General features: G+C 46.9%; 1 protein-coding gene across 5 annotated transcripts in view; it reads left to right on the top strand.

The window, feature by feature from the left end:
- Nucleotides 1-12800: 12800 nt before the first annotated feature.
- The window catches only part of PRKCD (protein kinase C delta), a 128162-nt gene continuing 115574 nt past the window's right edge, over nucleotides 12801-25388 (top strand). For 2 of the 5 annotated variants that reach the window (XM_075939353.1, XM_075939349.1), the window contains exon 1: nucleotides 12998-13106. The gene's annotated coding sequence lies outside the window, so the exon portion shown is untranslated. Of the gene's footprint in view, nucleotides 12952-12975; nucleotides 13107-25388 lie in introns of those variants that run through there. The other 3 variants (XM_075939352.1, XM_075939350.1, XM_075939351.1) reach the window with 3 other exon arrangements.

Here is a 25388-nt window from a genome sequence, read left to right as displayed (position 1 = left end):
CATTTCTGTACTCCAAAGCCTTTAAACAAAAGACTTAACGCTAACTCGAAAACCCAAAGTAGACGCATTCTGTTTAATCGGAGCTGAACTTTCAAAAAGTGTTTAGAACAGGAGGACCATGGTTAAGGGCCTGAGCCTGTAATGCCCCAATCCCACAACGTGGAGAAAAATTTAGAACAGTGGGGTTACACACAAGCATGAACAAAAGGGGAGCAACATGAAAAATTAATTATTTTGGGGATGGGGGAATCAGAGGGTGGCCAACAGTAGTGGACCCTCATTTATAAAGTGGGAATAAGAAACACCAGCTTTAACTACGTTCTGCTCTTAGGACCAATAGACCGCATTTAAGGGGCCATCTGCAAGTGGGCTTTGAGGTGAGTAGACCTCCTCACTTCTGCTTCTGGGCTCCTTTCATCCCTATCCATAAATGAACATTTAGAAAGAAAGTGTCTTCCTTCTTATCGTCTTTCACAAAGCTAGTCTGAGTTTTCTCAGTGAGCTCTCTCAGTAACGATCACGTGTTTTAAAGGAGGATCCAAATCTTGTGTTTCACCTAAGTACAAGTAGCACTGGGGAAGCAAAGACCCTGCAAAAACTTTTATCCAGAGTGAGATGAATTAATCTGGGGTTTTGGTCCCTTTTGAGGGCTGTGCTCTTGGATGCTCTCAAGTCCTACTAGATGACCCCTCCCAGAGCTGACCTGATTCAGTATCCGGGGCCGTCCTTAGGCATACGTGGAGTACGCAGTCGTGAAGGGCACCACGCTTTCTGGGGCACCTCTCTGCCAGCCCGGTACGGAGACGGAAGCATAGGTGTGCGCTCTGCACGGAGCCAGTAGGGGCGCTGCTGACACTTAGGGCCCTGCCAGAAGACCCCACCAGGCCGAAGGACTCCGGCAAGGAGGCCGGCAAGCTGACCCCGGCTGGGGAAGGGACGCTGTCAGCCCGGGCAGCAGCATCAGGAGGAGCCGGGGCTGCGCCGGGGGTAGGGTCACGCACAGCGAGCCGGAGGGGGCAGGGTCAAGCGCAGCTTGGCGTTGCGGCGTTGTTTTAAAAAATGGCCAAGCCGTGCCTCGGCAGGAGACGCGCCAAGCAGGGCGTGGGGGAGCAGAGCCTTGCTAGGGTGGGACCGGCCGTGTTGTGATGGGCTGGGGTTGCAAGTGCCGAGCAGCACAGCTCCGGCTCCGGCTCTAGCATGTGGTCTGGAGCCTGGGCTGCAGGGACTTCTGGGGCCCAATCGCAGCAGACTCCAGCCCTGCAAACGGGAAGGCAGAAGGTAGGTGAGGGCGAGGGCGAGGTGGAAAATAGGGGGAAGAGGTGGGAGAGGAAGGGGCTTGTGCTGATGGGAGGGGGGCAGGTCAGGAGGAGAAGCAAGGGGAAGGCACCAAGGGAGGGGTGGAGGAGAGACAAATGCCGAGGGGGGCAAGTGCAGACAATGAGGAAAAGGGCAGGAGGGGAGGTGTCAGTGGGAGGGGGACAGGGTGATGCTGGGAGAGGAGAGGAGAGGAGAGGGGAAGGGTATTGGGAGCAAGAGAGGGGAGGGGGAGGTGCTGGGAGAAGGCATGAAAGAAGGGGTGGGGATGGAGCAAGTCATGTGCGAGGGCACAGAGGAGCGTGAGAGGAACAGGGGCAGAGAGTGGTGAGGGGGTGGGCATCAGGGGAAAAGAGGGCAAAGGGGGCGGGGGCAGGGGCAGTGAGGGAAGGGGGAGGCACGAGGAGGGTGCAGGGCTAAGGGAAGGTGCAGATGCCAGGGGATTCTGGGGGTGAAGCAGAAGGGCAGACACCTGCAAGGGAGGGACCAGCACCAGCAGAGAGAGGCAGGGAGGTGTTAGGAGAGGGGATGAGGAGGGGTAGCTCACATGATCAGAGTGGGGCTACTGGAGAAGTGGGCACAGGGAGGAGAGAAGGGCTGGTGGAGGGGGGCAGGTCTCAGGAGGGCTGAGGGCAGTGAGAAGGGCAGGAGTCAGGACAGCAGAGGAGGGTGAGGGGTGGGGGGCAGCAGGCACCAGAGGAGCTGATGGAGCAAGGGGAGGAGACATGGCAGCAGAGGGAAAAGTTAGAGGTTTATAAGATATTTATTAATAACTTGGGTGCCACAGTGGCACGTCCAAACAAGCCACATGAACTCAGTACTTGTGCACAACACAAAATTCATTCTGCTCACGGGAGGAAACTCTTGGAGGGAACACTTCCCCCAGCCTCTCCACCCCCGAGTTAATGTCACACACGTTGGGTTAATGCAATTGCAGGATAGTTGCATGAGGGGAGGTTGGTGAGGGCCAAACTAATCCCTATTGGTAGGAGGATGGTGGGAAAAGTCCTTGGGTGGGGGAGGGTCACATGACACCTTTTACTTTTGGTCATGTGTCCATCTTGCCCCGAGAGTGTTGCCTCCACAGGCCTGGCTAATGGGGGTCAGGGCTGTGGCTAATGGGGGTCAGGGCTGTGGCTAATGGGGGTCAAAGTACCTTTTAAAAAAATGCTTTGGGTGCACACCCTAATGAAATGTGCTGTGCATGCCTACGACGGGAAGCAGTGGAGCATGTAACAGCAGGGCTGGGTCCTAGAGAGAGCCTAATGCACTGCCTGCAGCACAGTCTGAGGGAGGGGATTGGCTCCTGGGATCTCTGGGAAGGACAGGGAGTAGGGGGTGGAAGAGCAAGTCAGTCATAGGGGCACCAGTTTAATAATCTCACGTAGGGCACCATAAATCCTAAGGACGGCCCTGTCAGTATCCATGCTGCTCTGCTGGGGGGCTGTTACCCCAACTCTGTGCCTTGGCTAGGGGAGACAAGAGTTTCTGGTCCCACAGGACAGGGTGTTGAGGTACCCCAGTGGTATGATCAGCACACCGGGTGACAGCCTCAAAGGGACCTCTGTGATTAAACCCATCACAGACTCCTGACATTTTGAACACATAAATCCATCTGCTAAGCTGAACTTGTAGGGATAAGTTCAGCAAACTCAAACAAGGCCACAGCAGGCTGTTCCAGCTTTCTGCCCCGCCCTTCTTACTGTGCAAACTTACACAGAATGAAGTTTCAAAACCATTGTTCCTGCTGACTAATAGGCCGATTCGAATGTACTTTGCATGTGTTACCTTGTTTTACTGATACTAAGCTTTAAATATCAGTACATCTACTGCCAGCTTAATAAAACCTTAATATACTTTTCATGACTCAGCTACCATCATCATAAAATAGTATTTACTAAAAAGAAATTAGACTACCACTGTGTTTCTGCCTGGGGAACAGGCTAAACTGAGACAGCACAGAGAACATAAAAACTGAGAACAATGTTATTCGTCACAAATATGCTATGAAAAAGATGTGGTTACATCTAACCCCACAACCCTTTTAAGTCAGGCCTAGAGCCCGAAGTAATAGCAAACAAATGGGACACAGAACTAGTATTAGGAAAGACATTTCAGTTGAAAGCATATGATGCATAAATTAAGCTGGGCATTACGCAGGGTCGGAACTATTTGTTAAGGTTACACAGCTGTGAACTGCTGATTTAAACAATCCCTTATTCAAACTGAGGAGTATGATTGGTCCCTAATATTGTTTCCACATTCTGAGTGAATGGCTAAAACATTTTAAATGGGACAAAAAGACTACTATCCAGGATGGATGTTCAGTTAAATAATAACTTGTGCTAACATTAACAAAGATTCCTCAAAATGTTCATAAACACCAAGTAGTAGTCTGTATATTAATGAACAACACATATGGTACCATGAATCACAGTGAACAGAATACAACTCTCATCTATAAAAATAATTTGTGAATTAGATAAATTTGGCGTGTCGGGTTTTTTTTCCTTCTCGCTATTTGAACAGCCTTATTATTTAATCGGACATCATCAATCAGCAGCAGTCCCCTGACGGCTGGCACCCTTGATGTGTGGCAGTTCATTCTTAATTTATTTAAAAAAAAGTACCCAGGGTGGGTGGGAATTGGTGATCAGCTATGGACAACAGAGGCCATAATGCACATAAGGACGTTGTGGAATCTCCATCTCTGAAAGTTTTTAAGTCCCAGCTTGACAAAGTCCTGGCTGGGTTGTTTGAGTTGGGGTTGGTCCTGCTTTGGGCAGGGGTCTGGACCCGATGACCTCCTGAGGTCTCTTCCAACCCTAGGATTCTGGGATTCCATGAAGTGTGAAATCTCAGGCTGTCTCTACACTGGCATGAATTTCCAGAATACTATTCCGTTTTCAGTTTTTCCGGAAAAGGAGCGTCTACATTGGCAGGCTGCTTTTCCGGGAAAGCGTTTGTGGCCAATGTAGACACGCTTTTCCGGAAAAGAGCCCCGATCGCCATTTTCGCGATCAGGGCTTTTTTCCGGAAAAGACTACTGGGCTGTCTACACTAGCCCTTTTCCGGAACAGTGTTCCGGAATAAGGACTTATGTCCAAGTGGGAGCAGAATAGTTTTTCCGGAATAGTGGCTGATTTTGTACAGTAGAGCGTCGTTGCTTTTCCGGAAATTCAAGGGCCAGTGTAGACAGCTCGCAGCTTATTCCGGAAAAGCAGCTGATTTTCCGAAATAAGTGGCCCAGTGTAGAGACAGCCTCACTGTAGATAAATAGGAATTCATTTTTCATCTCCTTTCAGCTGAATTAAGATCAAAGAGAAATGTTATAAGACAAGCAAGCAAAAGAGGACAGTTTACATTCCTGCACATGGTACTATAGCCCCTCCTGCACCAGTCATAGCAATGTAAAGACAACTAGGAATAGGACTGTTGCCAACTGCAGAACTGCACCCACACACACTCTTCATTGTTGTACTATCACTTTCCCCACTTCTTACTTTCTTTGCGAACTAGCATTGAACTATGTGGAAGTGACACAGCAATGTTGGTCATCACAGACACAAACAGATTCACTCCTGGCAGAGTCAGACCTAGCAGAAGCCCAGTGGGAGTTTTAATTGTACCCGCAAGTCTTTTTTCGTATTAAAATTTTTTCATGAATATGGATTAAACACAGGTGCACTATCGCCAGCCCCAACATTCTGTGCTCATGAAACAGAACCTAAAACAATCAGCTTTTAAATAACACAACATTGTGGGTTCTTTGGATTGTCTTCCTGGATTTTGAACCTGTATGATCCACATGGGTCATGTTTTCGACCTTCCCCTCCCCCAATCTCAAAGGCAAGACAGGTAGTTTCCCAAAATACAAAAATGCTCATATATAATGCTTGGATTTGAAATGAAGAATCTCTTAACTCTTGATCTCTATACCTGACCAGTCAAAGCTATAGGCTGTGTCTACCTGGGCAAGATTTTGCGCAAAAGCAGCCTCTTTTGCACAAAATCTTGCCGCCTGTCTACACTGGCCACGAGTATTTGCGCAAGAACACTGACGTTGTAATGTACAAAATCAGTGCTTCTTGCACAAATACTCTGACGCTCCTGCTCAGGGATAAGTCCTCTTGCACAGGTGTTCTTGCGCAAGAGGCCAGAGTAGACAGGTAAGATCAAGAGGCCAGTGTAGACAGGTAAGATCAATTTCTTGCGCAAGAAAGTCCGATGGCTAAAATGGCCATCAGAGCTTTCTTGCGCAAAAGAGTACCTACACTGGCACAGATGCTTTTGCGCAAAGGCACATGCCAGTGTAGACACTCTCTTGCACAAATACTTTTAACGGAAAAACTCTTCCATTAAAAGTATTTGCGCAAAATCATGCCAGTGTAGATGCAGCCATAGTGTTTTACTTGCCATTATCTACTGAACTGTATACAATTGAAAACATGTATGTAAACATAAGCTAAAATACGAAGATTACGTCTGATTCTGAAATATGTAGCAAAACGTAACATGCCTCCACCTATGGCAGTGTTTCTGAACGTGGTCCACGGACTCACCCTGAGAAAGCTGCTACAGGGCAGCTGTGCTTTGTTTATGCACCGGCTCTGAATCCTCGTGACTCCTATTGACTATGGTTTGCTGTTTGCAACCAAGAGGAGCTGCGGCAAGCAGCGTGGCCTGGGCTGCTCTTCCCGCGGCTCCCCTTGGCCGCAAACGGTGAACCAAAGCCAATAGAAGCCACAAGGCTCTGTGGCTGCAGAGCTGGTAAATAAACAAACTGGAGATGCCCGGAAGCAGCTTTCTCCGAGAGGGTCCGTGGGCCACTTTGAGAAACACTGACCTATGGAGATCCATGGTGACATCAGCTGCCATCAATCTACACGTGGCACAAGAAGGCCTACAAAGCGTAAGCATGGTCTGAAGGACTGCTTGCACTACAGCTAGCCGAAATGGAAGAAAAACCCTGGGTGTGTCTATGTAAATACAGTTTCCCCCTGCTTTGCTTAGATGTGTTAGATATTCAGCAAATGGAGTAGTAATTTGCTCATTGCAATCAACTTAATTTGTGACCCAACACCAGCTAGGTTTGTATTAAATGCAGGGATTGCAGAAATATTGATACCAATGTTTGTAATTTTGTGGGAACACAGAAAAGTAGGACTGTGCTACGTTGTGCCAAATGAAAGGGCTCACAGTTAGCAGAAAGAATCTTGCAAGAATCAAGCAGGGGCTTGACTTTCCAGAGCTCTATGGACATACGGGAAGGCTATTCTGGTCTGAAGGCTATTTGGCTTCCCCTGCTTAGACTAGTTTGATCTTTTCCCCTTCCCAATTGTTCATAGAACAAAGTTAAACAGGCATCAGTAGGTGCCTCTCTCCTTATGTTAATTGTGTTGCATTTGTGTTTTTTCCTACTCCGCCTGCTAAGAGTTGAAATCAGTGGGAGCTGAAATCAGTTGAGCGCCAAAAAGTGGAGTGGCTGTTTGGATGGACTTCTGAACTCTGGGTCTGCCCTGACCAAGGCAGAGAGGACTGCAGAGAGTAGGGCATGTAAAAGGGACATTCAGGTTGCTGGAATTAAAAACCTGAGAGAAAAAGGACACTGCCCAGTCTAGCTGGGGTGGGACTTGTATTCATGGTTTTGGTTATGAGCTCTGTTTGTGGTGCTTTTTCCAAATGAATGTCAAGTCACTTCTTTCCCTTTTCTGTGTGCGCGAGTGGGGAAGCATTGCCTCTCAGAGGCATCCGGGGTGGTGGGAGAATTTCCAGGTTACTGGGTGAGGACTCGAGCCAGTTCTGAGTTGGATGGATGGATGGATGAGGAACCCCTAGATATTTAACCTGGTCCTTTCTGCTGCTGACTCCAACTGGCAGAAGGGTTACAAAAGACAGAAACAACTGTCACAGGTGCGGAGAATGAAATGCTGACTAATACAAAGAAAAACACCTTCATAAGTCAATATCAAAATTAAAACGATTAAAAAAATCATATTGCCATGGAAAGATCCCCTAAAGCCGAGTTCAGCATCCTTCAGTCTCTCAAAGGGATAAGGCAGGCAGACTTTATTAAATAAATTAATCTTGCCCATTATGTATCTAACTCTCATTACTAACCAAAAAACATGCTTCTGGAGGTAAAAAATATGAGAAACTGAAGGAAAAGTTTGTGTGCCGTAAGAGGCGGCTCCCAGGGAAGACACCAACATTCTAAAGCCAGCTGTTAAAACCATAATCAACATTCTGAACATTTCCAAAATAGAAAGACAAGATAGAAACCAATTAGTGCAGGCAGAATTCAGCCTCTCTACCTTTGCTGTTCTCATTAATGGAAATCCCCATAATTTTTATATTAGATTGTAGCAGGCTCCTCCCTCTATCACTCTCTTCCCCTGTCTCTGTGAGCAAAAGGGAAGTGAGACTAAGTGTTGCTTAGACTTGGGAAACAGATCAACAGACACTCAACCTCCAGCTGCAACATGGCTTGGTGAATAAAAGTATAATTGTAACTGCTGTTTATTTCTTTGTTGTGAATTGATGCTTGTCTATGTATCATCGTGTATCAGTAAAACACCTTTCCTTAATTTGACTTCCTGCCTTGTTCCCGTGAAACAGGTACAGCATTAGTACAACTCATGGAAGTTAATCACACAACCCCTTGGGAAAGTGCTAGGTATTGATACTCTTTTTTTATTCGGTTTCTCAACTGTGAATCTTTTGCTGTCAACTTCACTGTAGCTAAATTAATTGCTCACTTCTTTTCATCTACTTGTAAAATGGCTTGTAGTCATACCGCTTTCTACTGTGACCCTGTCAGATTTCACACACGAAGCAGCCTCAGGCAAGGTATTTTAGATGTGAGATCTCTAAAGAAAACCCAAATATTTTCAGTATTAAATCAATACCTCAGCAGGGTGGGGAGGGGCATTGTGCTACCTATGGTGCAGTCTGACAGAAGCAATATAAAAGCACAATTGTCACCACTTAAGGTGGGAAAGTCCCACAATATACTTCACAAGAGCAAAACTATTTAGCCCCAGTGTCTTGACCAAATTTCTGCTTGTATGTTTCCATTTTACCTTGCTGATTTCCCCCTGTATTCTCAGTTATATACAGCGTGCTTGACTGCTGACTCACTGTTCAATAGCTACTGGCTTTCACACCATAGCTGAATAGCCATCTGTGGTTAGCAAAATGATGTGCTTAGGTATCTATCCAGATGAGACACTATCTACTCTGTCCTCTCCATGTTCTCCTCCTACCACTTTCATCACTCCTCCAACATGTGCTTTGGAGGATCCTCCTCTTCTGCCTTTCAGGTTTTGGTGGGAGTTCCTCAGGACTCTGTTCTTGGTCTCCTTTCTAACCTGACTTGTGGGTAATCTCATAACCACAAATTCAACAATTTATGGGTCTATGTTTCCTCCAGGCCCATCTCCTGTCTGAATTAAAATTTTGGCCTGTCTCTCTGTTATCACTTTGTAGACATATTACCGTCGCCCCAAATCAACATGGCTAAAACACAGATTTTGTTCTGTCCCCAAACGTGTCCTGTTACCTCCTTTCTCAGTGACAGTAGGCAACATCACCTGTCTCTCAGTTCCATAACCTCAACATCCACTTCCACTCACACCTCTTTCGGACCCCACATCCAGGTTATGTCTAAATCTTTCTGGTTCTTTCTACGTCACATTTCTAAAACAGAGTGTTTCCCTCCCACCCGTCCATCCATCCAGCCAGCCAGCCTCTCATCCTTTTGCATCTTCATTACTTTAAAATCCTTTTCACTAGCTTTGGCAAGTGCAGTCTTGCTCTACTCACATTCACTCAGAGTGCTGTTGCAAAGATGACTTTCCTACATAAACAGGGCAGCCAGATTCCTCTGGTTTCCATCCACATAGGTTTTTTTTCCTATGGGTGTATTACTAAAGTGACACACAGGTAAAGAAAGGGTACATGCAGTAAGGTGCATACTGATTGCACATAACACTCCCTCTGCATCCAATCACAGCGCTGCTACTGTTCAAACAATATCTCCTGCAAATTCTAGGTATGCTGGCACAGTTTGCAAATTTACTCTAGGCCAGCAGATGACAATGGTGATGACAATCTTGCGGCCCATTGAGATGGAGGGTGGCCCACTCACTAGCCTAGGTTGCCCATCACTGACAATGGGATCCTGATTCACCAGTCGGGCTGCTCATGTTTCAAGCGAGAGAAGCAAACCAAAGTCATTAGGAAAAGGCAGCTGAAAACAAAACTAGAGTTTTAGAAACATTGGTGATTGGACTGGAAGGAATATCAAGTTGCTAAGGCCAAGACTCTGCTTTATCAAGCAGGAAAGAGTCTACACTGAACTCTCTATGAACCAAATGTAGGCAAACTTCCCATTGACTTTAGAGAGCTCTGACTGAGTAAAGACATGAAGATTTATATTCACAGGGACATGAAAATCTCTTCTCTTATAACCCTTGTGAAAATCTTATAGTCCAAAGCTTAAGAAGCTGTTTGTTTTAGAGAGACTTATTTTAAAGTCATGGACACTAACAGAGATAGCAATCAAGTTTTTGTGCCACCATATAACAAAATGGATTCTCCTTGTATATTTTATACTGTTTTAAACACCAAATTAATAAGAAATTATATGACATCCATTATAAAATGTTACCCATTTAGATTAAGCTCTTTGGAAGTTCTGACATCAGGAAAGCCTCATTTGGACAGATTTGAATCATGGCTCCTGAATTTATTTTCACTTTCACTTTCCATTTAATCCTTACAATTTTACTTTACAGAAAATATATCTATAAATTGCTATCATATATTCTTTATAAATTGCGTTGGAATTCTATGCGGTACTGTAACCCACACACCTAGCGTGGTTCACTGTCCCATGTAGTGGCACTTAGATCACTTACAACTAGAGATAAGAACAAGGGAATTCTATAGCCTACGCTAAGAATCCTCTGTTAGAAATGTTTCTCTCTTCCATACCAAGGATGAGACTTGTATTTCTCTGTTATCAATTGTTCTGGGCATACGTTTTATGTTTTTTTTTAACAATTATAAATAAAGGTCTAATATTATCATTGGAAATGCTGCTTTCCAGTAAAGGAAGATCAACCCCAGACTGATTCATCATCTTCATAGCCTATATTTTAAAACTGGATAAAGGGAGGGACATTGGGTAACTCCATCCAGGGGCCTAAATCCAGGCCCTCAGGAGGGCATTGTAAGACCAGGCAGGAAGACACAGCTTCTGTCCTGAGTTAACACAACTCCCTGATCCTGCAGACATTTGATGCACATGCTTAGCATCATGCACATGAATAGTCCCAATGACTGCTCCCATGCATAAAGTTAGACATGTGGAAAGTGTTTACTGCTGAGTTTTTACCATCCTTTTATAACACAACTTACATGTTAAAAGCCATTAAAAAAACCTATTTTTCCCCTTTAAAAAAACTCTGTAAACATTAGACAAGCTTTCCCAGAGGATTAAGAACATATCCCAAGCTTTAGCACAACAAAAACTTTTGCACAGATGGAAGGAATTCAAATGTACATCACCAGTGGTTGAACATCATAAGCCACCTAAAATTATTTTGGAGTCTTCTGTCCAATTTCTGGTGGATAAGTGCCCCAAACAAGAAAAACAGTGAGGTGGGGCCTTGCTGCCAAAACCCCATAATGGAGCCAGAGTTATTAAATAACTAGAGCGAACATTAAAACCACCTGTCCAGATAAAGTAAGCTCCCAAAGAGTTGCTGCATACACTAAGACTGGATGAGTTTGCTTGTCCCATACTGGAGCCTTTGCCTTTGATGCCGACCTGGAATTGAACTCCTGGATCCAGCCACCTGGTCACAGAAGAAGGCAAACATGAGGTAGGCGAGTAAAAGAGAAGGGGAAGGCAACAGTGGAGAGGAAGGGGAGGAGGGAAGGCAAAGGAAGAGAGACGAGCAAAAGAGGGAGAAGGAGCATGGGGGAAGGAGTAGGGAGGAGGAGAGAAGGGAGGACAGAGCAGCAGAAGGGGTAGGCGCTGGGAGGGAGAGAAGAGGCAGGACAGGGGAGGCAGAGAGGTGCAGGAGAGAAGGGGAAGGATGGAGAAGGAGGGTAGGGGGAGGGAAGCAAGGGGCAGGACGGAGGGAGACGGCAGGCGGGAGGGAGGGAGAGAAGGGGCAGGACAGAGGAGGGGAGCAGGGGGGGGAGGGAGAGAAGGGGCAGGATGGGGAGGGAGGGAGCAGGCGGGGGAGGGAGGGAGAGAAGGGGCAGGACGGAGGAGGGGAGCAGGGGGAGGGAGGTGGCAGGCGGAGGAGGGAGGGAGAGAAGGGGCAGGACGGAGGAGGGGAGCAGGGGGAGGGAGGCGGCAGGCGGAGGAGGGAGGGAGAGAAGGGGCAGGATGGGGAGGGAGGGAGAGAAGGGGCAGGACGGAGGAGGGGAGCAGGGGGAGGGAGGGGGGGAGGGAGGGGGAGAAGGGGCAGGACGGAGGAGGGGAGCAGGGGGAGGGAGGCGGCAGGCGGAGGAGGGAGGGAGAGAAGGGGCAGGACGGAGGAGGGGAGCAGGGGGAGGGAGGGAGGGAGGGAGGGGGAGAAGGGGCAGGACGGAGGAGGGGAGCAGGGGGAGGGAGGCGGCAGGCGGAGGAGGGAGGGAGAGAAGGGGCAGGACGGAGGAGGGGAGCGGAGGGGGGGGGAGGGAGGGGGAGCAGGGGCGGGACGGAGGAGGCGAGCAGGGGGAGGGAGGGGGAGAAGGGGCGGGACGGAGGAGGGGAGCAGGGGGAGGGAGGCGGCAGGCGGAGGAGGGAGGGAGAGAAGGGGCAGGACGGAGGAGGGGAGCAGAGGGAGGAGGGGAGGGAAGGGGAGCAGGGGCGGGACGGAGGAGGCGAGCAGGGGGAGGGAGGGGGAGCAGGGGCGGGACGGAGGAGGCGAGCAGGGGGAGGGAGGGGGAGAAGGGGCGGGACGGAGGAGGCGAGCAGGGGGAGGGAGGGGGAGAAGGGGCAGGACGGAGGAGGGGAGCAGGGGGAGGGAGGGGGAGCAGGGGCAGGATGGAGGGAGGCGGCAGGCGGGGGAGGGAGGGAGAGAAGGGGCAGGACGGAGGGAGGCGGCAGGCGGGGGGGAGGGAGGCGGCAGGCGGGGGGGGAGGGAGAGAAGGGGCACGACGGAGGGAGGCGGCAGGCGGGGGGGAGGGAGGCGGCAGGCGGGGGGGGAGGGAGAGAAGGGGCAGGACGGAGGGAGGCGGCAGGCGGGGGGGGGGAGGGAGAGAAGGGGCAGGACGGAGGGAGGCGGCAGGCGGGGGGGGGAGGGAGAGAAGGGGCAGGACGGAGGGAGGCGGCAGGCGGGGGGGGGGGGAGGGAGAGAAGGGGCAGGACGGAGGAGGGGAGCGGGGGGAGGGAGGCGGCAGGCGGGGGAGGGAGGGAGGAGAGAAGGGGCAGGACGGAGGAGGCGGCAGGCGGGGGGGGGAGGGAGAGAAGGGGCAGGACGGAGGGAGGCGGCAGGACGGAGGAGGGGGAGGGAGGCGGCAGGGCAGGACGGAGGGAGGAGAGAAGGGAGGCGACCCGGGCGAAGGAGCGAGCGGCCCGCAGGGCGGCTCTGTCCCGCGCTCTGCCGGCACAGGGGCTCCGGAGCCGGCGGGCAGGTGAGCGCCAGGCGGGGCGCAGGGCTCGGTGGCTGCCGGGGGCGGAGCGCGGGGCGGGGCGGGCAGGCGGGCCGGGCTGGGACTCGCTCGGGGAGCGCTCGGCCTGGGAGCTGCGGCAGCTCCGCGCCGTGTGCGGGGCTCGGCGCCCGGGAGAGGTGAGTGGCGGCTCCGCGGGGGGCGCGCCGGGCGGGTACCTGCGGCGGCCGGGCTGGGGATCCCCGCGACGCGCCCAGTTCCTGCCCCGCCCGCCGGCCGAAGGAGGAAGCGGCACCGGCGCTGCCGCCCCCGCCCGGCGCTGGAGTCCCGGGGCGAGCTGGGGGCCCCTGGCCGGGGTGCGCTGCGCTCGGGCTGCCTGCGCCTGGGCGCCCTCTCCAGCGGCCGCTTCACTCCCCCTGCCAGGGCGGCGGGGTGTCTGGGCTGGGCGCCGGCGTGTGAGCCGCGAGGGGAGCCCTGCCTGTCCCGCGAGCCGAGCCCGCCCCCTGGGGTGAGCCGAGGTTGCCTCTGGCATCCTTTGCCGGAGAGAGGGCTCCCCTCGGCTTCCTTGTTCTGCCCGCCTCCATATTTTGCGCCGTGACTCTGGGCAGGGGGAGGCTCCGCGACCCGAGGAGCGAGACCCGCGAGTTTTCTTGATTTCTGCCAAGTTGGCTCGGCACTTTCGTTTGCTGATTGCGGAGCCTCTTTTTCTGCCTGGCTGAACTTGCCTCTGACCCTGTTGTCTGGAGCCTTCGCTGGGGACGTGCTGAACTTTTGAGTGGGAAAGTTTGTAAATCAGCAAGCGATATTTATGAAATCGTTGACAGAATAGTTATGGGTCAGGTCAGTAAACATTGAAACAGGAAAAACTTAAACAAGTGTGTAGACGCCTATGTCAGGAAGGATGCTATCAATTGACTTTGATTCTTATCTGCTTCGTTTTAACTACCCAATCTTCAGATACTTATTCCCTCTAGCTCCTTGTCTCTCCTCCCCTCTGTCCCCCCCCCCCCCCCCACCTCCTCCTTTCCTATTTATTTTGGGTCTGAACATCCTAAACTCAAACCTCCGGTCATCTGAATAAATGGGCTGTGCCCACAAAAGCTCATGATGCCATCTACATGTTTTGTCAGTCTATAAAGTGCTACCAGACAAAGATAGCTTCCCCAATTATCACCCCCTAATATCGTTATCTCATAGACACTGACCTCCCCCCCTCACCTCACCTCTGTTCTAAAATCCGATTTGTCAGTTTTATATGTGTTCACTTTTTTGATTGTATCCCTTTGGTATATATGGTTGTGCCAATTTTCTTCCACATTTTGATCTGAGGAAGTGGGTCTGGCCCACGAAAGCTCATCACTTAATAAACCATCTTGTTAGTCTTTAAAGTGCCGCATAGTCTTTTTTTTTTTTTTTTTTTTTTTTGATTCATCAAGACCAGACTAACACGGCTACATCTCTCTTACTACCAGACCATTTGTTATTGAAATGTGTCATTATTGTTGCTGAAGTATAGTCAGCATGACAGTTGATGCCAATCAAATGGTCCTTGGAACAAATGATGACCGTAAGTCATGCAGCTTTTAGTTCCTTAGGGACTTTCAGTGATGTTTTTGTTTCAGGTACCAGGCACTAAGAGGTAAGGAGGCTGACTCTCCTCCCTGGTAGTAGTTGTATCCCTGTGTGTATGATGCCTCATTTCCTGAATGAGACTTTTTCTTCTTGTTGTGGACTTTGTCCTTAGCATATCTTGCAGTTTCACTGTAATAATAGTGCTCATTACCTCCAGGAAGTATAGGTAACCTGGACAGGGAAACTTTGCGTTCAGGGAGGAGTCATAATTTACTTTATTCAGTAGCATTCCTCAAGTTGTATGAGCTCATCTATTTATCCATAGGTCAGCTACAAGTTTGATTATAAAATAGTCTTAGTTTCTGTTGATTATGAGACACTCACACCTTCACCCACCCATAAGCAAATGGGAGCAAAGCAGAGTTTTTAATGAGCTAAGCAAATTGTAACTGTATGACATACAAGGTAATTCTTCTTGTCTTCAGACCTTATTCAAATATCTGGCACATGTGTAACCCACTGTGTGTGTGTGCATGCATGCGTTGGTTGGTTGGTTTCACAGGTCCCTTTGTTTTGATCCATGGAGAATATGAGTTATTACAGTGTCTGACTGTAGTGCCTTGGCCCTTTCATTCAAACTCATGGTGTGAGCTTTTGAGGTCGTTGGTTCAAATCCTTTCACATCAGCCAAGAGGATATGGTCACACTTGCACGTAAATCTTCAGTAGGGTACAGTTAATCTTTTCAGCCCAGAAACACATATAATCAGTTTTTGTTTCTCAAGAAACACTATTGGATATGCAGCACATTCGAATTGGAAGTGTAAGTGCTCAGCATGTCCAGCTATAAAATTCCTCACCATGTGATCAAAAATGGATCTTTTAAAAGCAGTTAGAAAACAGAGTAAACTTTAAGGAATGTACCTGTTTGATCTCCCCTTTTGATATACATGCTATATGTGTACACACATAATCACTACTATATGTGTGAGTTCAGGAAATGTCAGGATTCCCCAATGAGAATACTATATTGGAGTTTGAGCCATTACCATTCTTGAAATATAGCATTTTGTATTCATAGCTGAATTTACAGGTTGTGAAGCGTCTCTCCTAAATTACCTAGCTAGCCCAAAGAAAGTAATATTGGTTTGCACCTAGGAACTTCAAGGCCCCAAACTTCATCTAGTCTAATATACTCTCAGTTGATAGTGGGCAGTACCTGGGGAAATTATAAGAATCCCACTGAAGACAGAGGGGAGATTATCTGCAACCCATGTTGTCTCACTTTGTTAATCTCAAATAACTAAGAGTTTGGTTTAATCTGAAACATGAGGTTTAAAGTAGGGATGTAATAGTGTAGTCCGGTGTTTCCCAATTTTATTTGGCCACGGAACCCTCTTTTAAAAGAAACGGCCAGGAAAAACTGGTTGACCAAAAAAAAGGGGGTGGGGCGACTGTCAAGCAAAAAAAGAACCAAAACACCGGCTTTCCCCTAACACCACTGTGCCTGGCGGCCCCTTGAAAGTGGCAGACCCGGGAGACCGCCTGGCTCGCCCACTCCTAAGACTCTCTCGGTGGGGTGGGGGGCAGGAGGGAGGAAGTGATCGGGTTCTCACGGAACCCTTACTTTCACTTTGTGGAACCACAGGGTTCTGCAGAGCACTATTTGGGAAACACTGGTGTAGTCAATTAACAAATAAGCAAAAGTGTATAAATTAATGCTATAGAATACACGCATTCTGCCTCCTCCCCCATCACTACATTTTTTCGCAGGCTGGCTCATTTCTTCCATGCACCAGGTCCAGGATCTACCCCTGCTGCGGCTCTACATTTAAAGTGCATTAACAGCCAGACGGGCAGGTAACCCAGCTCAGTTCTGGCTCGCGCCAGGTCCAGGAGCTCAGTGCCTCCCATGGACAGGGGCTGCTACCACCCCACTCTGCTGCTTCTGAGGCAGCAGCACAAGGCGACATGCAACTAGTCTGCGAGGGAAGCTGTTTTTTAAACCGGCTCCTTTCGCAGAGCAGCTCCCACCTGACACCCTGCGCTGCTGCCTCTGCCTCGGGAGTGGGGCACAGCTGGCTGCTGGCTCTAAGCCTGGTGACTATAGAATAGTCGAGAAACCAATACGAATTGATGAGGTTACTCAACTATTCAATTAACCGATATTTAACATCCCTGTCTCTAACGAAACACTGTTAACATTTAATTTTCATAACTCTGGATATTCTAGTTATTCAGATAAATGTTCAATTTGTTTTGAAATTTAGTAGATTCTTGGCCCCCTGTGCACATTTAGGGCATGTCTACACTGCAGCCAGGGGTGAGATTTCCAGTTTGTGGGCATGCACATGCTTGCTTTAGTCTAGCTAACCTGCTAAGATAGCAGTGCAGGCATGGGCCTTTCAAGTCTGCACAATCTCCCCGCAGCTACGTATTCAGGTTGCTAGTCCTCACTGAAGGCTGCGCTGCTGCATCTTCGCTGCTATTTTAGTGAGTTGACTAGATTAAAGCTACTGTGGATATGCCTTCATGACAATTAATGCAAATCACACCTCCATTTGCAAGGAAGGCATAACCCAACTGCTTCTCTCACTCTGCATGCTAACCTACTAGTGAATGCATTCATATGTAAGGTCTGTTGTATGCAGCATCAAAAGAAACAACCAAAGAAAACAATGCCACTGAGTTTTAAAGTGACAGCAGCAACATTGTAGTTTTCATGAAATGTTCCTTAACTGCCCATCAGCTACTTCAGTAATTAAAAAATATGTTCAGCATTTCCTGTTTAGAGTAGTTCCTGAAAATATCTGTTACAAAAATGTATAATGAACTAGTATCTAATGTTCTGCCTGATACATTATCAGTTACCCGAAGCCACAATGGAAAGTCTACAAACTTTGGGACAGAGTTAAACACTGCAGATGGCAACACACTAACTTCAGAACATTATCTTCTTTTTCTGTTTCTTCTTCTTACCTCGAATCATATGTTCAAAGTAGGTCTGTTGATAAATTGCAGTTAACTCACATGATTAACTCAAAAATTTAATCACACTTAAAAGGTAATTGTGATTAATTGCACTGTTAAACAGTAGAATATCAATCGAAAGGTATTAAATATTTTGGCTGTTTTCTATATTTTCAAATGCATTGGTTTATATTAAAGCACAGTACAGTTGTCACTTTATATAATTTTTATTACAAATATCTGCACTGTAAAAATGATAATCAAAAGAAATTGTATTTTTCAATTTACTTCATACAAGTACTGTAGCGCAGTCTCTTTCTCATCTAAGTGTGACTTAGATAGATAGATTGTTTTGTTTTTGTATGCAGTTATTTAACAATGTGCCTACAAGTCCAATTGCTCAGACAAACAAGTTTGGTTACAATTTGCAGGAGAGGTAATGCTGCCTGCTTCTTGTTTGCAGTGTCACCTGAAAGTGACAACAGGTGTTGGCCTGGCACTTTTGTGGCCATCATTGGAACGTATTTACTGACAGATATATTAAACATTTGTATGCCCCTTCGTGCTTCATCCACCATGCCAGAGGACATGCTTCCATGCTGCTGATGCTCATTAATAAAATTATGCTTTATTGAAATTTGTGACTCAACTCATTGGAGGAGAATTGTATGTCTCTTGCTCTGTTTTACCCGCATTCTGCTATATGTTTCATGTCCTGGCAGTCTTGGATGATGACTCAGCACATGTTTGTTTTAAGAACACATTCACTGGAGATTTGACAATCAAAAAAGGTACCAGTATGAGATTTCTAAAAATAGCTACAGCACTGGGCTCAAGATTTAGGAAGCTGAAGTGCCTTCCAAAAATCAAGGAACACAGTGTGGAACTTGCTTTCAGCTGTCTTAAAAGAGCAATGTGCTGTGGAAACAAAGGAACCTGAACCTCCAAAAAAAGAAAATCACCCTTCTTCTGCTGGTGGTATCTGATTCAGCTGATGAAAATGAACATGTCTTGGTTTGCTCTGCTTTGGATTATTATCGACCAGAGCTTGTCATCAGCATGGATTCAGGTCTTCTGGAATGGTGGTTGAAGCATGAAGGGACATACTAAAAAGTATGTCTGGCATCTAGTGTCGGTGACTGCAGCAGTGCCATGTGAATGCTTGTTTTCGCTTTCAGGTGACATTGTAAACAAGAAGCAGGCAGCAGCATCTCCTGCAAATTGTAACAAAATGTGTTTGTCTGAGTGAACAATAAGTAGACTGAGCGGACTTTAGTATCTAAAGTTTTATACCCTGTTTTACTTTTAAATGCAGTTATTTTTGTACCTACTTCTACATTTGCAAGTTCAGCTTGCATGATAAATAGGTTGCACTACAGCACTTGTATTGGATGAATTGAAAATACTATTTGTTGCAGTGCAAATATTAGTAATAAAATATAAAGTGAACCCTTTGGTATTCTATGCTGTAATTGAAATCAACATTTGAAAGTGTAGAAAATATCCAAAAGTACTTAAATGATATTCTATTATGTTTAACATGATTAATCACATGATTAATTTTTTAATCACTTGACAGCTCTAGTTACAGAACAATCTCTGAGTTCCACAAATGTATTCTTATGCTGAAATGTAAAAAAACCCGGTACCTTCTCTATATCTTATTCTTTTTATAATAAATTCTTAACACGAAGGTTCAGTGATTGTCTTCTCTCAAAATCTTTTTATGATGGTCTCCAGTTATGTATTACCTTTTCATAAAATTTAAAATACTGATATTTCTAAAGGGCAAAAAGATGGAAAAGGGTTAAAAATGCACATATTGGAACTGTACTTTTAAATCAAAATTTTGCATTTCTCTACAACACGAGAAATATTACTCAGTTAAGCATGAATTAAATGGCTTTGTATAATGATAAATGGAAGGGATTAACCACTGCTAATACTACCAATCTAATTCTAGAAATTAGCTGTCAAGTTATTACTGCTGCTTAATGGCAATGAATGGCTTAATATGACAACTGTCATCTTTTACAAAGCTGTGTTGAAGTAAGACAAATGTAGTTGTTAAATGCAGGATAGGGTCATTGTTTGTCTGATGTGAAGTAGTCTGAGACCTGTCCCGCAGCAACTGAGCCAAAAGAACAAACAAAATCAGTAGACCAGGGCTTGAAACATCAGACACTAATCAAGGGCAGTTAGAAAAGGAGACAGAAAAGGAGGGAAACAAGAGTGAAATCCTGGGGCAACCCACTTGCTATGAGAAGACCAGCTGCCCTGCTATTCTTTGCTGCTGCTGAGATGAGTGCTGGGATTCCTACCAGAATGATGGTCTCCCTGGACTTTACTCTGGGCTTCCATCTTGGATATTGGCTTCTGACTAGTAGATGCCTGATAAGTATGAATGTTCTCAGTTCTCATATCAATATGGCCATTTATTTAAATACATGTGTTAGGTTATGCAGAAACAGAGGTTTTGAAGCCCACTTGCCAGGAAAGGCTTCCACCGGGCAGTGGCAAGACAATATATTTTTCCACTAGACCGAGTTAGCTTTTGCACCAAATTTTCTGTCACTTGTTGCCTTTCTTTCAACTGACAAAATTCAGTAAGAGTACGTCTAGACTATATGCCTCTGGCGACAGAGGCATGTAGATTAGACTACCCAGCATAGGAAAATGAAGAGGCGATTTAAATAATCGCCGCTATATTTAAATTTAAATGGCTGCTGCGCTGAGCCATCAGCTGTTTGTCGGCTCAGCGTGGTAGTCTGGACGCTCCGCGGTCGACATCAACGGCATTTGTTGACCTCCCAGGTATGCCTCCTGGGATGAGGAGGTCAACAAATGCCTTTGATGTCAACCACGGAGTGTCCAGACTAGCGCGCTGAGCCGACAAACAGCTGATCGGCTCAGCGAGGCAGCCATTTAAATGTAAATGAAGCAGCGATTATTTAAGTCGCCGCTTCATTTTCCTATGCCGGGTAGTCTAATCTACATGCCTCTGTCGCCAGAGGCATATAGTCTAGACGTACCCTTAGAATTGATGCTGTTCTAGCTAGGAAGAGGGAGAAGCAGGAAAAGACCCAAAGGCATAAACTGAGGTGCCAGACTCTAAAAATAAATATTTTATAAAATGTTTCTTCAGTTACAGGGAAGGGCAGCTGCACAAAATACATGATAGAGTATGCATTGTTGAATCCCAGTCCAGTATTTTTCGGTAGGTGTGGAAATGGGAACAAGGAGCAAAGCAGTAGCTTGACACTCTGTTTACTGGAGAGAATGTCTCATGCTGAGCAACCAGCAACCGCAATAGAGAGCCAGCTAGCTATTCCTCCTTTGTCAGCAGGTCCATGATGATAGGATGCAAATCTTTGGGGATTATGGGAAGAGTTAAAAGTTCAGGAAACTTGGGAATGTCCTTGATCCATCTCAGAAATAAAGGGCCTTTACGAATTGTCACAGTACTGGTGCTGAGCGATTTGAAGGGCTGGAGTGTGAGTGTGTGTGTGTATTTCTGATGATAGATTTGTCAAGCCTTTCAAATAAAAAGATATTTTATTTTCACTTAATGCTTAAGGCTGAAGCTTTCAAAAGATTGAGATTCAATGGGAGTTAAGTACTTGTTTAAATATCCCAGGATACATATTTAAACACGTTCTGCTGCAAAAAGACATCCAGCATGAGGATGCTGTATCAATATGGCTGCAGCACATGATGACAAACTAAAATTGTTTTTGTGTGGTCAGTATCTGGCACTATAATGTAAACCCAGTTTCTATAAACACAATTTCAGAACAAATCTACATAACTAGAAAATAATGTTAGGTATTGCAGTCGAGGGCTGGAATTACAGGGGAGGGAAGGGGGATTGTTGCAGCACCCCTTGGATGGAAGTGGTTTTCATTATATACAGGATTTACAGTTTGATTCAATGTGTCTCAGCACCCTCACTATAAAAAAAAAAAAAAAGATTCCAGCCCCCAGTATTTCAATTCCTATAAATCTGGGTTAACATTCAGGTAGTTTGCTGTTGTGAGCATTGCTGAGTGTTGAAAAGTGTAAGGACGCTTTCTCAAGCACACTGGAGTGGCATTCACGCAGTGATAACTGCTTAATAAACAGTTGGGTGTGTTTCTGTGTGACTGTCTCAGATCATTTCATAGAACTGTAGCAGTGGTCCCTCTAAGGTGCGCAGCTGATTCATCAACCCCACCCACTCAGTTCCCTGCATGGAGTCCTGAGCCTCTGACTTGGTGGGGCTGATGAATCAGCTGTGGGGGGCAGCTTAGAGCAGGGGTTCCCAAACTTTTTGACACGGGGATCAGTAAATCCATTCACGAACTTTTGGAGGACCAGTAAATGTTCATTTGCATATTCAGTAATCAAATGATGAATAGTCAAATAAGTTGTTTCTGGTCCTCCCAAATCTCCCAGTGCCAGCTTTAGCAAGCTTTTGATATGGTCACTCACAATATTCTTGCCAGCAAGTTAAGGAATATGGATTGGATAAATGGGCTGTAAGACAGACAGAAAGCTGGTTAGACCAGGGTTTCCCAAACTTTTTACTTTAATTGGAACCCTTTTTTTTCAGTTCTGCTTTTTGCAGCCCAAAAATATAAACACATGAAAAACAAACTGAGAAAATACCAGACATATAACATGTCTGGTATTTTCTCAGTAGGTAAGTTGTATTATTACTAGATGTATCGGTTTGTAGTTTCGAACTGCCTGGCTGGTAAATGTGCTCAGGCTGCATGAGTGTGTCTACCAGCCAGACAGTTCGCAACTACTTGAGGGGAGTGTGTGTGTGTGGGGGGGAGGGGACGACAGTAGAATCCCTGTACCGGACTAACTCGTGCTTTGTGCTTTGTGGGTGGGGGGGAAGGGGAGAACAGAGTCGGGTCAGTCCCACTCCTTGCAGGCCAATTCATTCCTCCCCCCTGCTCCCCTTGCTGCGCCTCTGGCCAGCCCCACTTCCCCCAACCCCCTCCCAGGCATCCAGTTCTCCCCCGCTTCTCCTCCCAATCTCCCTTGGCCAGCTCCTTCCAGCGGCCTCTTCTCCCACCCCACCCACATCTTCCCCGGCCAGCTCCCTGCCCCCAACCTCACACCCCCTGGCAGCCCTGCTTCCACCAGCCCCCCAATCTCTCCAGCCTGCCCCGATTCCCCCATCCAGTTCTGCTTCCGGTGGCTGGCTCTCCTCTCCTCCTCACCCCAGAATCCCCTGGCACCTGCACCTTCCCTTAGCCCTGCACCCTCCTGGTGCCTCCCTTTGCCCTCTTTTTCCCTAACACCCACCCCCTCACCAGTCTCTGCCCCATCCCCTCCTGACCCTCTGGGCCCTCACACACGATTTGCTCCATCCTGACCTTCCTCATGCCCCACCCTTCTCTCAAGCCTTCTCCCAGCACCTCCCCCTCTAGCTCCCAATACCCCTCCTCTCCTCTCCTCTCCTCTCCTCTCCTCTCCTCTCCTCTCCTCTCCCAGCATCACCCTGTCCCCCCTCCCACTGACACCTCCCCTCCTGCCCTTTCCCTCATGGTCTGCACTTGCCCCCCCTGCCATTTGTCTCTCTCTCCTGCACCCCTGTACCTTGGTGCCTTCCCCTCTCCCGCCCAAGCCCCTTCTCCTTCCACCCCTTCCTCCCCCCCCGCAGCCTCGCCTCGCCTTTGCCGCTGCATGAGGAGGTTCCCCACCTTCTCCTTCCACGTTGCAGGGCCGGGGTCCACGCTCAGGCTCTGGAGGCCGAACCCGGAGCCAGCCAGGCCCTGCAACGTGCCTCCCGCAGGTTTCAAAACCCCAGGCCTTGACGTCACATCACGCCCGGGCATCCTCCCCACCCACGTGCAACGCCGCGCATGGATGGCAGGCCAAATGGGTCGAATTGGCCTAAGGGCCGGCAGCCACCAGGCACGCTGAGGCCCGGCATTTTTTTTCCGCGGCCCGGTAACGCACCGCGGACCATAGTTTGGGAAATGCTGGCTTAGAGGGATCACTGAACTGTAGTATGAATAACTGCACCATAATGGATTTAACTGGAAAGGGATATGCTCAAAGTTGCTAGGCCTTAAATTGTACACGTTCAGGTATGTTGTGGTGTGTGTGTGTGTGTGTGTGTGTGTGTGTGTGTGTGTGTGTGTGTGTGTAGGGTTGTGGGGGGTCTTTCTGAGGGGACAGAGAATCAGATCTTTAAAAATTTGGCTCAGAAAAGGATTATTGTAGATTCTGATGTTACCTATATGCAAGAACAAGGCAGATGGGCGAAGTACCAAGGAGAACAAGAGATTAATTTGGATGGCATTAATCATGGGCAAAGTATGGTGTAGGTTGTTTGCTTAGTTGGTATGTCATCTAATTAATCATGTAACCTAAGTACTTTTATACTTCACTGATAGTTGTATTATTTATTTGGTAGCTTCTGTGAGCCCCCCAATCATGGACCAAGTTCCCATTATTCTAGACATTGCACATACATATAGCAAAAATCTGTTCTAGGATATGCCCCAAACAGCTCACTATAGATGAGTATTTGTTTTGGGAGCAGAAATATGTGTTCACTGATGGTATATACGTGTTTATTCATATCAGTGTGTGTTAGATGGGTTGCATGAAATAATGTCCTGTTTCTGTTTTAACAGCAAACTTAAAAATGGCTTTGTTTATGCACAGGCCACTTTTTTTCATTATAATACCATAATCAAAAGTATCATCCTTCTTTGGTTTGCAGAGCTGATTGAGGGATCACACTGTGACCATAATCCTGACTGTGTGATGGTAAACACTGATATATCTTGCAGCGTATCCAGCAAAAACAATGGATTTTCCCCTTCCCCTCTTTCGCCCCTGCAACATAAAAAGTTATACATGGTGTTTGTTGGGAGACAGACATCTAGTCCAGTGCTGGTTTAACCTAGTTTTTTATTATGTGTTTGTTTCATCAGATGACAGAACAAAAAAGTGACACTTAATTTTAGGACACTTGTATTAAAGGTCAAGCTTAAACCTCATTTAGAACCTAATTTTTCCCAAGTAGCTTTGTGTTGCAAACCTGTTAAAAGTAATATTTTTGAATGTTGATTTTTTGCATTTCCTATCATTTTAAAATTCACGGTTTCTTGTGCAAGTGCAGTTTATCTTTGCTACCACATTTTTCTGCCTAACTAAGGAACTTGCTAAACCTGAACACTCAGTGATTACAGAGTTTCCTCCTATTCTTGCCTGTGGCAGCTCGTTTATGTCAATGCACCTGATACACTTTGTGTCAAGATGCAATTTGGACAGAGTTACAGAAAGTGGCGAGTCTTATTGTTTGCTGTGATATCAGACTTATCTTTTTGTTTGCTGATTTAAATATTTGGCCACCAGAGTCCAGAAATATATTTCAGGGCATCTAGATTTCTAAAGATGCAGCTAGGCGCTTTAGTGGGATTTCAAAAGCACCTAACTCACTGAAATCAATGGGACTTGGGCATCTAGGTGCTCTGAAAATACCTCCATATGCCTAGATACCTTTAAAAATCTGGCCCTTAGTCAAATATTATGGACTAGACCCTTCAAGACTATGACTTATTCAAAACACCCACTTATTTCAATGAAGCTTAATTAGTTTATTGCTAACAGAGCAATTTGGTGATGTTTTTTAAAACTAAACTTCCCAGGAAATGTGCATAGAAACATTTGTCTGGGAATTGCTTTGAACTGGTTGGGAAGCAGGGTGAGGCATGAAGCTTTTTCATTTAAAGATAACTTGCTGCATGAGAAATTAATAACAGAGAAACTCAGGGCTAAATTCTTCCATAGTGCCATCCTCATAAAATACAGGTATGAAGATTCCTCTCTCCCACCCTCTGCCCTATGCCTTTGATTTGCTGTTAAAAAAAAGTTAGAGATGGACTTTCAAAAGATTTTTGTGTTAAAATT

This window comes from Pelodiscus sinensis, chromosome 11, assembly GCF_049634645.1.
Source record: "Pelodiscus sinensis isolate JC-2024 chromosome 11, ASM4963464v1, whole genome shotgun sequence".
Classification (NCBI taxonomy): Eukaryota; Metazoa; Chordata; order Testudines; family Trionychidae; genus Pelodiscus; species Pelodiscus sinensis.
Note: the sequence above shows the minus strand (reverse complement) of the source record. Positions and strands in the feature narration are given on the sequence as shown.